The sequence below is a fragment of the Pseudochaenichthys georgianus genome, chromosome 12, assembly GCF_902827115.2.
Source record: "Pseudochaenichthys georgianus chromosome 12, fPseGeo1.2, whole genome shotgun sequence".
NCBI classification, from domain to species: domain Eukaryota; kingdom Metazoa; phylum Chordata; class Actinopteri; order Perciformes; family Channichthyidae; genus Pseudochaenichthys; species Pseudochaenichthys georgianus.
Genome location: NC_047514.1, coordinates 21,640,675 through 21,656,211, shown reverse-complemented (window position 1 = coordinate 21,656,211; position 15,537 = coordinate 21,640,675).

Genomic DNA, 15,537 nt, shown 5'->3' with positions numbered 1-15,537 from the left:
GAAATCGAATGGGGGGGGCAATCATTTACCACGGGGGGGAACACACTGCCGTCAACAACCAACACACAAACACCAACGCAACTTCAATTTCAAAACATGCTGTAAAGTCTCTTGTCTTTCACACACACGGCGCTGTGCGCACTGCGAGCGTCATTACGCATAGTTGAAAGCGAAAACAGGCTATTTCAAATAGACTATACTCTACTCTTCATGCATAAATGCAGACAGACCCCAACATCTTTCAACATTAACATAGCCAGGGCTGGTATCATTAAGTAAATGAAAAGCATGTCTACCTTTAGAAGAGTTGCAAGTGGCGAGTGCTGGTGCTGAACCTCAAGAGAATGTTTTTCCATTCGGTTGTGCATTTTCTTAGTCTCTCTCAAACGCAAGTTGAACCAGCTGGGCCTTTCTTTTGTGGAGCATTGCACGTCTATGGTCCGAAAAAACGTTCCTTAGAGTGGAGAATGAATTCTCGCACATTGCTGTGGAGGCGCCAAATGGCATGTTTGAAAGCAGTCATTACGCTTGGCATTGCCTTAAGGTGCGTGTGGTAATTGGAGAGGATGTGCTGTATAGTCCAATCCCCCTCAATTGGCTGTGACTGTTTTTGCATGCTGAAAAACTGTTTTGCAACTTCGTACTCTGCCTCAATTACAGGCGATCCCGACAGGTCCATAATGTGCTTCACAGCCTTTGCATCAAGGAATGTGTCGCTTTCTGGATTCAGCGCAGCAAGTGATTTGGCCAGCTGCGAGTTGCGCTCGCTGAATCTCTGATCCATTTCTCCAAGCACTGAATCAATCGTGTTGTAGTACAGTCTCTGAAGTTCTGTTTTGTCATCATCCCTGTGTCCTGTAGTTCCCTCGACTACATACCCATCCATAGTGGAGTTGGCTCTGCGTCTCCGTTTGGGCACTTCAGGTCTCGGAGTAGCGCTGGCAGCCATGGCCATGTCCCACACTTTGTTAAACTCCTCACTACAACGGAGTTTGCGTACACAAGCTGTTGCACAAGCCACGAGACTTAAACCTGTCATCAAGTCAGTATTTTCTCTCTGTAAAATCTTGTTTGGTGGGTCCAGCAGGGAAAGAACTGTGTGCACTAACTGAGCAATGAATGGGAAACTGGGCTCAGTCATCTCACGCAGCAGGCCTGTTGCTTCCATTCGTATCTCTGCACCGTGGGCCATCACAGAATTAATGTCAGTCAAAAGGGATGTTATGTCGTTAAAGGATTTTATAATTACAGACACAGTGGCAAGATGTCCTGTCCATCTCTGTTCCAGAAGGCGTTTAAGGTGCACACCCTTATAATGCACAGCAACTGTGGGCTACTTGCAGAACTTGTAGAGGGCATTGCACACATGAAAGAAATCCACTAAAGCTGTCTCTGCTGACATAGCATGTACTACAACTAAGTGTAGCTGGTGGTTCAAACAGTGTACATCAGGAATCTCACGACCAGTTTCTTTTGCAGGAGCTTCTGGACGCCAACATGTTTCCCAGACATCAGAGCAGCCCCATCAAATACCTGGCTTAGTATCTTTGTTGTGTCCAGTCCAACTTTGTTGAGCTCTGCCACGACTGTGTCCGTTAATGTCTGTGCATCACCTTTGTCAGCTGTCGATATGATCAGCAGGTGCTCTGTGACGTCATATGTCTCATTTACAAATCGAATGACAATCGAAATGTTTTCACACCCCGTGGGGTCACGGGTTCCATCTACTTTCAGTGTGTAAAAGGAGTCTCCTATTTCCTCCACTATAGCCTCAGTGCTGAGTGTACTTATGAGTTCATTTTGCATTTCGTGACAAGTGTAAGTGGCGTTTCGAGGGATTGATTTCATTACATCAGCCAATTCGGGGTCTGTTTTGATCGTATAGTCCAGCAGGGAGAGGAAAAGGCCACTGCCCCCCTCTGACATGTTATCAAAAGCCTCTATCTTCCCTCGTAAAGGCAGCTGGTTTTCCACCAGAAATCCAACCACATCAGCCCCTAGTTTTGCTGATATAGGCTTAGTTTGTCGGGGGACATCTTACTTCTTCCTTCTCTCTGTCTATACCTGTGTACTCTCATGTTCCGATTCACCCAGCTTCCCCAAATGTCTTTCTTTTTGGTGTCTATATACGCCGGGATCCGGAGTCATGGATGATCCTGCGGTCCTGTGTCCTGGATCGCGAGCCCTGGATCGCGAGCCCTGGATCGCGAGTCGTGGCTGTGGTCCTGGATCATCGGTCCTGGATGGATATCCTCGTGGATTCATCTTCCTATTATACACACATGCATTTCCAAACATTTGGACTCCCTATGTTGCAAATGTATTATCTTTTCAATTTACACACGGCATCTATTGCACGTCTGTCCGTCCTGGGAGAGGGATCCCTCCTCTGTTGCTCTCCCTGAGGTTTCTCCCATGTTCCCTTTAAACTGTGGGTTTTCTCCGGAAGTTTTTCCTTGTACGATGTGAGGGTCTAAGGACAGAGGGTGTCGTATTGTCATACTGATATTCTGTACACACTGTGAAGACCACTGAGACAAATGTAACATTTGTGATATTGGGCTATATAAATAAACATTGATTGATTGATTGACTTCAATAAGAGAGGAGATATAATACCTGTTTTTTCGTAGTTGGTCTGCGTTAACAAGTGTAGAAATCTCCTTTCCAGTGCCTCTCTCGCTCCTTCCACATTGCATAGCAAGAGAGATGCTCCTTTGAATTTGCATGTTTATGAAATCCCTTGTCTCTCTCCACCGCATTTTTCCAGTTACGGAAACCAACAGACATAAATGCGTCCATCCTCCGGGTTTTGCTAGACTGCCGAAAGCAGAAACAAAATGCAGCATCGGCCTTGACACTGTATTCAAGCCAGTCTCTGTTGTGATACCAAGCAGAGACAAACAAACGCCTCCTGCCAGTGAGGATGCTGTAAGGGTATGTTTTAAGACAATTTGGTTGGGCTGATCAGTTCCAAGATCATCTATGGGTTGATTTCCAGCGCTAACGTTAGCTGCCAGCAGGTGGATGGGCTTGGCTAGCAGGTGTATATTGGCTGGTCGAAGAGCTCGGCTCCAGCTCTTCAGAGGTGGTGCCGGCGATGCTGGAGCTGGGTTAATTCCCTTCGTTTTCCGTCCGTGGAGGAGTTGGACGAGGCGGTGTAGCAGCTGCACCTTGCAGCCATTTACGTATATTCATTTCTTTATTCCTTTATGTCCGACAGTCCGAGCTTATCTTCGTCTCACTGACTTGCTAATTGTGCTCGCATTTTTTGAAGTAATAACAACAAATCAAAGGCCGGGATCATTGGTCAAGAAACACACCAATCACCAGTGAGCACACCTCAGGCTGTGTTTTTTTATTTATATTCTTTATTTCTGATTTATTTCACACAAAAAACCTTTAGTGGAAACGTTTTCACTTATAATAAATACATTTAAAAAACGGCAAAGTGGCAGGGCTTGCCTGGCCTGCTTTAGGGGGGGCATGGCCCGCGAATGCCCACCCATGACCCGGACCCTGATCATATGTTTCCTTATCTGAGTCAGCTGAGCCGTATCTGGCTGTGCAACACTCACAGTGTCACATACTGTATGCAGAAGTATTATTTTAAGCAACACATTAAATTGACGAAACACTCGAGACAAATGTTAAAGTCAGGGGGGGGGAGCGGCTAGTGGAGTACTTCGTGACCACAGAGTGTGAACGTTGTGATCAGCTGTTTTAGCGCAGTTCTCAGTGAAGGGGGGGAGTCTCCCTCCGCAGCCGGTTGGCGTAGTTTTGGCACAATTCCGTTGTACAGACCGACGTTAACAGCAGCCCTGTCTGTGCACACGGAGACCGACTCTGTCGTCCGGTGATCTAACCGCCTTCTGGAAAAGCTTCACAAGTACGTCGGTACGCAAATGCGCTTTGTGACACAAGTGACGGTACGCCTTTCAGATTACGCACATAACCTGCGTACCAGTTATATGCACCCCTGTACTACAGCAAAAGTATTCTCCGTCGGGACTTCCTGCAACAACACCATGCCGTTATCTTGATTCTGATTGGCCAGAAGACATTATCAAAGATGTTCTATAGAAAAGACAATCACTACTTGACAAAAGTTTTCAAAACCGTTTCTGGTCTTCGGTATTTCCAGACAAGTGGTGACTGAAATCAATCTTACTAACTGCTGTCTGTGCAATTTACTCCGCGCAAGTTGGCAGACTTTATTTTGCTTACTTTAACATCATTTTTCATGGTGGGGCTAAGCCATTTCTTGGTATGGGTGTAGCTTACCCCAGCCATACCCTGGCGCTGCCACTGGTGGGATGTATGGGGCGAGCCATTCTGCACATGCGTTAAATGCGTTAAATATTTTAACGCAATTAATTCAAAAAATTAATTACCGCCGTTAACGCGATAATTTTGACAGCATTAAAATGTACCTATGAAGTTGACCATCCCCATAATGCGAAATACATCTGTCTTGTCTGTGGGCCTTGGCATATCCTGTATGGCTCTGATCTTTTCTTGGTCAGCTTGTACACCTTGTGCAGAGAGCTTGTCTCAGAGAAAGACAACTTCTTGAACTCCAAACTCGCATTTGCTCTTGTTAAGCTTGAATCCATACTTGTGTATGCGCTCCAGCACCTTTTTCAGCCTCTCATTGTGTTCTTGTAGTGTAGAGCCCCACACAATGATGTCATCAACATATGCTCGAACACCGTCCAGCCCCTCAATGATGTGCTCCATCGCTCTGTGAAATATTTCGGATGCTGAGATGATCCCAAAGGGCAGTCTGAGGAAGCAATATCTGCCGAATGGTGTATTAAAGGTGCAATATTTGGTGCTGCTTTCATCCAATTTCAGCTGCCAAAAGCCTGGAGACGCATCAAGCTTTGTGAAGAAGCTGGCACCTGCCATTTCACTTGTGATTTCCTCACGCTTACTCACAGTTGTGTTGATGCAATACACTCTCTTGACAAGTTCCAAATCTTCACATGCTTTATCACTCAGCAGTGAATCAAGTCCATCAGCGACAACAGAGAAAAGTAGGTGGTGCACTTTACCTTTTGAGGTTACCTTTAATATGCACACGCCCAAACTGTTGATTTTCTTTCCATTATAATCTTTTAGTGCCAGTGTTCTTTTTTTTATTTGTGGCTTATCTTTCATTGCCTTGATGTCAGACAGGCTCATCAGGTTTGCTTTTGCACCAGTATCCAGTTTCATAGTTATTATTGTCCCGTTAATCATCAGTGGAGCTATCCATTTGTCTTCTCTGATTGCATTAACCTCTTTTTGCTCAGTTTCACAGTTCACCATGCCAACAAAAAATGTCTCACTTAAATCATCATCTTCCACTATGTTTACAGACTTTCCTTTCTTCCTCTCATTTTCCTCTCAAAATGGTTCTGGCCCTGGCAATTAGAGCTGTGCTTACCAAATGCCGGACACTGTCGTGGTTTGTGCTTCGAGCCGCAGCGCTTACAGCTGAATGTCCCTTCTTCCGACCGCTGTGTACGCCGCGTCTGTGCGCGCCATTTGCCTTGGCTGGAGACCGCACCAACTGCTACGCCATCACTCACGTTAGCCGCGCCCGCCATCTCGCTGAAAGTCCTGACGTGCATTTGGGACAGCTCGCTTGCATGGCAGATTTTTATAGCTGCTTCACATGTCAGCTCCGTTTCCCTTAGCAGCCTTTCTCTGACCTTTTTATACTCCACGCCAAAAACGATCTAGTCCCGTATCATGGAGTCCCTCGGTGTAGCAAAGTTGCATGACTGTGCTTTTAGCTTCAGGTCAGACAGAAAGCTATCAAAAGGCTCATGCTGCTGCACACCTGAACGGAATACATATCTCTCGTATGTTTCGTTCTTTCTGGGAGAGCAGTGGGCATCAAATTTCTCGAGCACTTTATCCAGTTTGTCTTTATCAGCCTGCTCTTCATACACAAAAGTATTGTACACTTCTATCGCCTGTGGGCCTGCTATAGTTAGCAGTAGCGCTACCTTCCTAGCATTCGGCTTAGTTTCCAGTCCCATGGCCGTGATATAAAGCTGGAACTGCTGCTTGAAGGTCCGCCAGTTGCTGTCGACATTTCCCGAAAGTTTTAGCGTCTCCGGTGGCTTTAATGAATCCATGTCGCTTGTCACAACTCCTCACTTAATGTGTTTTTATTTTACTTCATAATTTACTCCTGGTACCATGTTTTGTTTGTTGGTCTATTAAGGAACTGACTCGTGCTCCGTGCTAAGGTGTTAGCCAAGTTTAATCAAGAGGTCTTGTTCGGGTCCCTTACCGTACATGTGGATTTAAACATAGGTCACAACTATGTGGCGACACCTTGTGGTAGGAGTATGTATCTATCTAATCAACACACCCCCCTGGGGGCTATACTACGAAGCAGGATTTTCGTTTAGCAAGATAACTTCTGGGATTTCCGGTCCTACGAAGCTGGTTCACTTTTTAGCGGGCTAGATCTCCATGGTGACTTATCCTGGAACCTAGTCTGTGCTCCGAAGCAGGATAGGTTCCAGGATAAGAGATCAACTCAGCGAAAGCACCACACCTGCTGACCAATCAGAGCTCAGTGTGCGGAGGAAATATAGTTTAAACTGCCGTTGCAGGAAAGACGGCCGGCCAAAATCACCGACTGTGTGAACGTGAAAAATGAATAGAACATCACCTCCCATCTTCAGAGCAATCTGACTATTATAACTATTAGGCTATGTTAAGAAAGCTTAATTAAATATCTGCCACAACATAAGTAACCGGATCAAAGTAACATTACGTAGCCTACAGTCAGCTGCACTGTGAGTGCAGACGTCGATGTGTCCCATTATCATTCATATTACATTATAATGTATCATAAGGTACATTATGATGTATTTGATACGCAGAGTGAAGCAGGTACTGTAGGACCCAAACGCAGATAACACCTTTATTGCAAGGGCTCTTATCTAATATATAACTTGAACAAACAAAACACTCTACGGTGAACTAGGTCACAAACAAAAGAAGCACCAACACTGAACACAGGAGTAGACAAGACTAAATACAGGGAGGGGTAATCACAAGACGAGAAACAGCCGGGCAGGGGAGGAGAAACACAAGGGCCACAGGTGAACACAATCAAACAACTAGACACACCAGGGAAACTAACGACGGGAGGAAAAACACAGGGAAAAGGACCAGACAATAACCCAGGAGGAAAACATGACAGCAAACACCCAAACATACAAAACTACAAGCGTGACATAAACCTAGGAGTGTGACAGAACCCCCCCTCAAGGGACGGATCCCAGACGTCCAGCAGGTGGAGAGGGTCTGGAGGACGGGTCTCGGGCGGACGGCCCGGGGGCAAGGCAGAGAACAAGGAGGGGAACTCGGGCGGACGACCCGGGGACAAGGCAGAGTCCAAGGTGGGGAACTCGGGCGGACGGCCCGGGGTAAGGTAGAGACCATGGATGGGGTCTCGGGTGGACGGCCCTGGGGCAAGGCAGAGTTCAAAGAGGGGAACTCGGGCGGGCGGACGGCCCGGGGCCAGGGCAGAGTTCGAGGAGGGGGTCTCGGGCGGACGTCCCGGGGGCAAGACAGAGTTCGAGGCGGGGCGAAAGACCACAGCGGGCGAACTCAGGGGACCGGGCTCGAGGGCGAAGACCGGACAGCTCCGGAGGCCGGGCAGGAGCCGGTGTCGACCGGACAGGATCCGGAGCCGGTGGGACAGGTGTCGGCAAGATTCCCCACGGAAGAGGACACAGGGCCGGCAGGACCCCCGGCAGGAGAGCAGTCGGCGGGACCTCCAACGGCACAGGACATGGAGTTGGCAGGACCCCCGGCAGAAGAGCAGTCTGCGGGACCTCCAACGGCACAGGACATGGAGTTGGCAGGCCCTCCGGCAGAAGAGCAGTCTGCGGGACCTCCAACGGCACAGGAGATGGGGTTGGCAGAACCCCCGGCAGAAGAGTAGTCAGCGGGACCTCCAACGGCACAGGACATAGGGTTGGCAGGACCCCCAGCGGAACCTCCAACGGCACAGAACAAAGGGTTGGCAGGCCCTCCGGCAGAAGAGCAGTCTGCGGGACCTCCAACGGCACAGGAGATGGGGTTGGCAGAACCCCCGGCAGAAGAGTAGTCTGCGGGACCTCCAACGGCACAGGAGATGGGGTTGGCAGGACCCCCAGCAGAAGAGCAGTCTGCGGGACCTCCAACGGCTCAGGACATGGGGTTGGCAGGACCCCCGGCAGAAGAGTAGTCTGCGGGACCTCCAACGGCACAGGACATGGGGTTGGCAGGACCCCTGACAGAAGAGTGGTCTGTGGGACCTACAACGGCACAGGACATAGGGTTGGCAGGACCCCCAGCAGAACCTCCAACGGCACAGGACATAGGGTTGGCAGGACCCCCGGCAGAAGAGCAGTCTGCGGGACCTCCGACGGCACAGGACATGGGGTTGGCAGGACCCCCGGCAGAAGAGTAGTCTGCGGGACCTCCAACGGCACAGGACATAGGGTTGGGAGGACTCCCAGCAGAACCTCCAACGGCACTTGAGTAGGGACTTGAGTGGGAACTCGAGAGGAAACTCGAGAGTTGACTTGAGAGGTGACTCGAAAGGGATCTCGAGAGGGAACTCGAACGGAGACTCGAGAGGTGACTCGAACGGGATCTCGAGAGGGGACTCGAACGGAGACTCGAGAGGTGACTCGAACGGGATCTCGAGAGGGGACTCGAACGGAGACTCGAGAGGTGACTCGAGAGGAGACTCGATAGGGGACTCGAGAGGTGACTCGAGAGGGAACTCGAACGGAGACTCGAGAGGTGACTCGAGAGGAGACTCGATAGGGGACTCGAGAGGTGACTCGAGAGGAGACTCGAGAGGTGACACGAGAGGTGACTAGAGAGGTGACTAGAGAGGGGACTCGAGAGGTGACCCGAGAGGTGACCCGAGAGGGGACTCGAGAGGTGACTCGAGAGGTGACCCGAGAGGGAACTCGAGAGGGGACTCGAGAGGTGACTCGAAAGGGGACCTGAGAAGGAACTTGAGAGGGGACTCGAGAGTAGGGTTGGGTATCGTTTGAATTTCCATGATTCTGATTCCGATAGGCCTACCGGGAAGAAATGTTTGAACATTTGAAAGTAAAATGCTTCAATCTGGTGCACTTTAAGCAGAATTACTAGAGACTAGATGGGGTACAACTCTAAACAACCATATGAAAAAGATCGGTTTACATTTTAATAAAAGAAGTATGTGAACATAACCAGTAACCTACCATAGCCAATAACAAATACATGTCACGTATTTTAGTTTTGTTGTTCATTCATATCTTATTTTACTATGTTATTAATGCATATTTTTTGTATCTCTCCAGTTTAAAACGATATGTCTGGTTTACTGTCCTATAGTATACATTGGAATGATTTCAAACCTGTTTCATCCCAATAATTATAAAGGAGTGCCTTGGAAATATGTGTTTACAGAAATTGTGATCAAACCGTTTGAGACCCACTGAGATAACTTAGACTAAAGTGAACTATCTAAACACTCAGAGTCCTACCTCACTGAGCTGTAGTTATCAGCCACTCAGTCTGACTGGACTGGAGAGGACTCTCTCTCCACATCATTGTAGAAATATCTTCTTCTTCCGTTAGAGCAGCTAGCACCAGATGCTAATAACAACAGCGCGTACCGGTGCATCCTCCCTTTCTCCCTCGCTCGCTCCCATGCTCACTTTGGCTGTGAGCTGCGGTTGCCAGATAAGCCAACATCCCCCATTTTCATCACTTACAGCGCCCATCGTACAGGGCAAATGAAAAGTGTACCCGGGATGAAAAGGGTGTTACATTTACTTAATTATGAATGTTGTTACATCAAGGCCGAACATTAGGATGAGCACCAACGGTCACATTTTTTTTTTTCCCTCCCAGAGCTGTCAGCGTGGCGCCTCCACAGATCTGGCGCTCTAGGCGAACATCTATAACGCCAGTGACGGGCCGGCCCTCGTCTCAGGTTACGCTATAGGAAGTGTAGGTACAACCATAGATATATATAAACACGTGTTTATATATATATATATATATATATCTATGGGTACAACGCTACATTTCCCGCCCCTTCGCAGTCATACAGTATAGGCTATGGAGAGCGGCGAGAAACATTTCCTCAGGCATCGAAAAGAGGAACCGAAATTCACATGTCTAAATGATGCCGTTGGAATCGAAATGTTGGAACCGGTTCCGAACCGGAACCGGTTCTCGGTACCCAACCCTACTCGAGAGGGAAGTCGAGAGGAGACTAGAGAGGGGACTCGGGTAAGAACTTGAGAGGGGACTCGGGTAGGAACTTGAGAGGAGACTTGAGAGGGGACTTGAGAGAGGACTCAAGAAGAGACTCGAGATGGGACCTGAGAGGGAACTCGAGAGGAGACTAGAGAGGGGACTCGAGAGGTGACTCGAGAGGGGACTCGAGAGGTGACCCGAGAGGGAACTGGAGAGGTGACTCGAGAGGAGACTCGAGAGGGTACTGGAGAGGTGACTCGAGAGGAGACTCGAGAGGTAGCTCGAGAGGAGACTTGAGAGGGGACTTGAGATGGGTCTTGAGATGGGTCTTGAGAAGGAACTTGTGTCGGTCGGTACGCAGACAGGACACGGGGAGCTGGCGTCGGCTGGAGAGCCAGCAGGAGACGAGGTGCTGGAGTCGGCCGGTACGCCGACAAGCCTTGGGGAGCTGGCGTCGGCTGGGGAGCCAGCAGGAGACGAGGTGCTGGAGTCGGCCGGTACGCCGACAAGACTCGGGGAGCTGGCGTCGGCTGGGGAGCCAGCCCTGTAGCCGGAACTGGAGTCGGGCCCATGGCTTCTGGGGCCGGTACTGAAGCCGGAACCATGGCTGCTGGAACTGGGGCAGAAGCATGGGTTGACTTCAGACGGAACCCACCGAGGCGTATGGTACCAGGTTGGGAATTGGGAGACAGGGAGCTAGCATGCCTGGGGCTAGCAGGCCGGGAATCACACACCGGGAGGATCTTTGAAATCCAGCCAGGTAAGAACTTCACCAAACCTGGTTTCTCTCTAGCCATCTGGCGCGCCTCCGACAACACAGCCTCTCGCTGCTGAACTCCAGGTGCTCTCTTCCATCGATCCGAGCAGTTAGCCAAAAAAAAGGAAAAATTCAATAATTCCAGCTCGAACAGATCTGCTGGGCCCATTTCTTGGTTGGTGCTTTCTGAGTGAAGCAGGTAGAACCCAAACGCAGATAACACTTGATAATACCTTTATTGCAAGGGCTCTTATCTAATATATAACTTGAACAAACAAAACACTCTACGGTGAACTAGGTCACAAACAAAAGAAGCACCAACACTGAACATAGGAGTAGACAAGACTAAATACAGGGAGGGGTAATCACAAGACGAGAAATAGCCGGGCAGGGGAGGAGAAACACAAGGGCCACAGGTGAACACAATCAGACAACTAGACACACCAGGGAAACTAACGACGGGAGGAAAACACAGGGAGAAGGACCAGACAATAACCCAGGAGGAAAACATGATAGCAAACACCCAAACATACAAAACTACAAGCGTGACATAAACCTAGGAGTGTGACAATATTGAGGCTTATATTTGTATTTAGTGCGTCTATACGTCTCCATGCGTTAATGTTTAAAAAGCTCTTTATTTTTCTCATACTGCCTGTGCTGCAGCAGCTCTTTTCACCCTCTGTCTGAAACTAGAGCCCAGTCTGCTCTGATTGGTTAGCTGGCCGGCTCTGTTGTGATTGGTCCACCGCTTGGAGATGTCCTGCCCCTCAGCCTATCATGTGGAATGCGTTGGAGGGCTAGGCAAAAGAAGGACAAGTGTTACATGTCACTATGTTACGGAACGGGGGGAATTGTGTTGGAGAGAAACTCAGGGATTTTAGCCTTTGCAGACCATTTACATGCACACAATCCTATATAACACACTACAGGAAAGGTCAATATGGAGTCAACAACAAGGACATTTAAAATAGAGAAGTTGATGCAATTATTTCATAAATGCATGTTCAAATGTTTCAAAAAAGATGGCTCTGGGCATATGTGAGTAAAACCTGACTTAATTTACCCAATTACAGCTCAATTTACATGTCCTTGAATGTAGCACTGCTTTGTCAAAAGAGGTGTACGCTGTCTTACCAGACGATATTTGATTTAGTATTCTTCCTGTTTTTATGTGACGTAGGACATGAAAAACTAACTTTGTGACTTTGGTCCTGAACAAATATCCAATAACCTTTTCTAATCCACTGGAGCAGCTGGATGTCAGGTGAAAGACATTTCGTGTAGGCCTCTGACGTCTTGCACGTCAGCACTGATGTTAGGTGACGGCACCAGAGTTTAGCAGTAAACTCAAAATTATATGATCAAACCCACCTTTATATTAGTGTTAGCATCAAAAAGTATCAACAAGAGACAATCAACATGTGTGACAGTTAATCCTGTCATAATAAAGGCAGTTTTCTTATTGCATATAGGCAGCATAGGAGATGTATACTTTCATTAGCATGCTCTGCTGAAAGTGAGGGCTGTTTATTACATTACATTACATTACATTACATTTAGCTGACGCTTTTATCCAAAGCGACTTACAATAAGTACGTTCGACCAACAAAATACAAACTTGAAGAAAACAGAATCATATAAGTACATCAGGTTTCATAGAGCAAAAACATTTCAAGTGCTACTCAACTGGCTTTAGGTAAGCCAGTCCTTTATTAGTATATAAGTGCTTTGTTAATAGTTCTATCGCTCGAAGTGGAGTCGAAAGAGATGAGTTTTCAATCTGCGCCGGAAGGTGTGTAAGCTATCTGCTGTCCTGATGTCAATGGGGAGCTCATTCCACCATTTTGGAGCCAGGATAGCAAACCCACGTGTTTTTGCTGATGGGAACTTGGGTCCCCTTCGCAGCGAGGGTGCAGCGAGTCGTTTGGCTGATGCAGAGCGGAGTGCACGTGCTGGGGTGTACGGTTTAACCATGTCCTGGATGTAGGAAGGGCCAGATCCATTCGCAGCATGGTACGCAAGTACCAGTGTCTTGAAGTGGATTCTAGCAGTTACAGGAAGCCAGTGAAGGGAGCGGCGTGGTGTGGGAGAATTTAGGAAGGTTGAAGACCAGATGAGCCGCTGCATTCTGGATGAGCTGCAGAGGTCGGATGGCACATGCAGTTAGACCAGCCAGGAGGGAGTTGTAGTAGTCTAGGCGTGAGATGACGAGAGCCTGGACCAGAACCTGCGTGGCTTTCTGGGTCAGCTGGGGACGCATCCTCCTGATGTTGTAAAGTGTGTATCTGCAGCAGCGGGTTGTAGCGGCGATGTTTGCAATGAAGGACAGGTTGTTATCCAGGATCACACCCAGATTCCTTGCAGTCTGAGTCGGGGAAACAACAGAGGTGCCGATGTTGATTGTTAGGTCAAGAGTGGGACAATCTTTTCCCGGAAGGAAAAGCAGTTCAGTCTTGTCAAGGTTGAGCTTGAGGTGATGAGCAGACATCCACTGAGAGATGTCAGCTAGACAAGCAGAGATGCGTGCGACGACCTGGGTCTCTAAGCGGGGAAAGGACAGGATTAATTGGGTGTCGTCAGCGTAGCAGTGGTATGAAAAACCATGCGGGCTAATGACAGATCCGAGCGAGTTTGTGTACAGGGAGAAGAGGAGGGGACCAAGAACAGAGCCCTGAGGGACCCCTGTAGTTAATTGACAAGGGTCGGACTCCAACCCTCTCCAAGTTACCCTGTAGGTGCGGTCTTTGAGGTATGAGGTGAGGAGGGAAAGTACAGAGCCTGAAACTCCAAGTTCTTGGAGAGTGTGAAGGAGGATCTGATGGTTCACCGTGTCGAATGCAGCAGACAGGTCCAACAGGATGAGGACAGAGGAGAGGGAGGCTGCTTTAGCCATGCGCAGTTCCTCAATGACAGCAAGGAGGGCAGTTTCTGTGGAGTGACCTGCCTTGAAACCAGACTGGTGCGGATCCAGAAGGTTGTTCTGATGGAGATAACAGGAGAGTTGTTTAAAGATAGCACGTTCAAGTGTTTTAGACAGGAACGGAAGGAGAGAGACAGGCCTGTAGTTTATCAAATCTGACAGGTTGAGAGTGGGTTCCTTTAGGAGAGGGTTTACTCTTGCCTCCTTGAGACTGTTTGGAAAGTGACCAGAAGTTAGAGAAGTGTTGATGAAATGGGTGAGAAACGGTAGAATATCAGGAGCGATAGTCTGAAGGAAGTTTGAAGGGATAGGGTCCAGAGGACAGGTGGTAGGACGGGCAGAGGTAATGAGGGTAAGAACCTCACTTGGAGAGAGAGGGGAAAAGGAGGTCAGTGTGTGGGTGAAAGGAGGGTCTGGTGACCCAGTGGTGAGTAGAGGTGAGTCAGAAAAAGAAGAGCGAATATCATCAACCTTTTTTTCAAAGTGGTTAACAAAGTCGCTTGACAGAAGGGAGGAGGTGGGAGGGGCTTTGGGGGGGGCCCAGGAGGGAGGAGAAGATGGAAAATAGTTTTTTAGGATTGGAATAGGAAGATTGGATCTTATCTTGAAAGAAAGTGCTTTTTGCCTGAGAGATCGAAGCAGAGAAAGAGGAGAGGAGAGGAGAGCCTGATAGGTTAGGAGGTCGTCATGGTGTTTATCAGTGTCAGAGGGAAGCAGATACAAGTGCAGCTCTCAGTGGAGTCACAGCATCTCACTCACTGTGTTTGGCTCACGCTCTGCGAGGAAGGATGAGTGTATATCAGCATGTGTGGGTCTGCTGTCTGCTTTTATCAGTTTCAATTTTTAATAAAAAACTCTTGGCAAATAAAGCCTTATCGTCTGAAAAGTTACATTTTGTCTTATAGATACATTTATTCGGTTTTAGTCTCAGTCAGCGGCACAAAGATTACATCAATCTTTGTGCCGCTGACCTTTAATTAAAGATGTATGGGTTAGATATAATGACAACAGGTGGAGGCTGATCAAGGAGTGAGACTTTGATTTGCTTTAACTGATGAATCAATATTACCCCAATGTTTTTCTTTTCTTTTTCTCACACATTGTACGTGATAGGCTAAGGGGGTTGACCCATCACAACGGAGCAGACTGGGCTCTGGTTTCAGACAGAGGGTGAAAAGAGGTGCTGCAGCACAGGCAGTATGAGAAAACAAAGATCTTTTTGAACATTAAAGCATCGAGACATGTCAAGAAAGGCACAAAATACAAAGATGAACCTGGAAATGAGCATAACAATATTATAACAATAATCTGAAGCCACATCATTGATGAAACAACTGAGCATTAGGGGCACTCGTGCTGTTTGGAGACAGACATTATTGTTAAATGCTGAAACTCGTGCAGATGTGAGTCCTTCCTCCAGCATATTTGAAAGGACTAATTTGCTATTCATGTCCGAATCCACTCCACTAAAAGATATTGTACATAACTTCCAGAGAGGATACAATGGGGAGCAACAGATTGGATGGAGCCATAATGAAACTTCACAGTACTCAATTGCTTCTTCTGTTCAACCAGACCTGTCAAGGCTAAA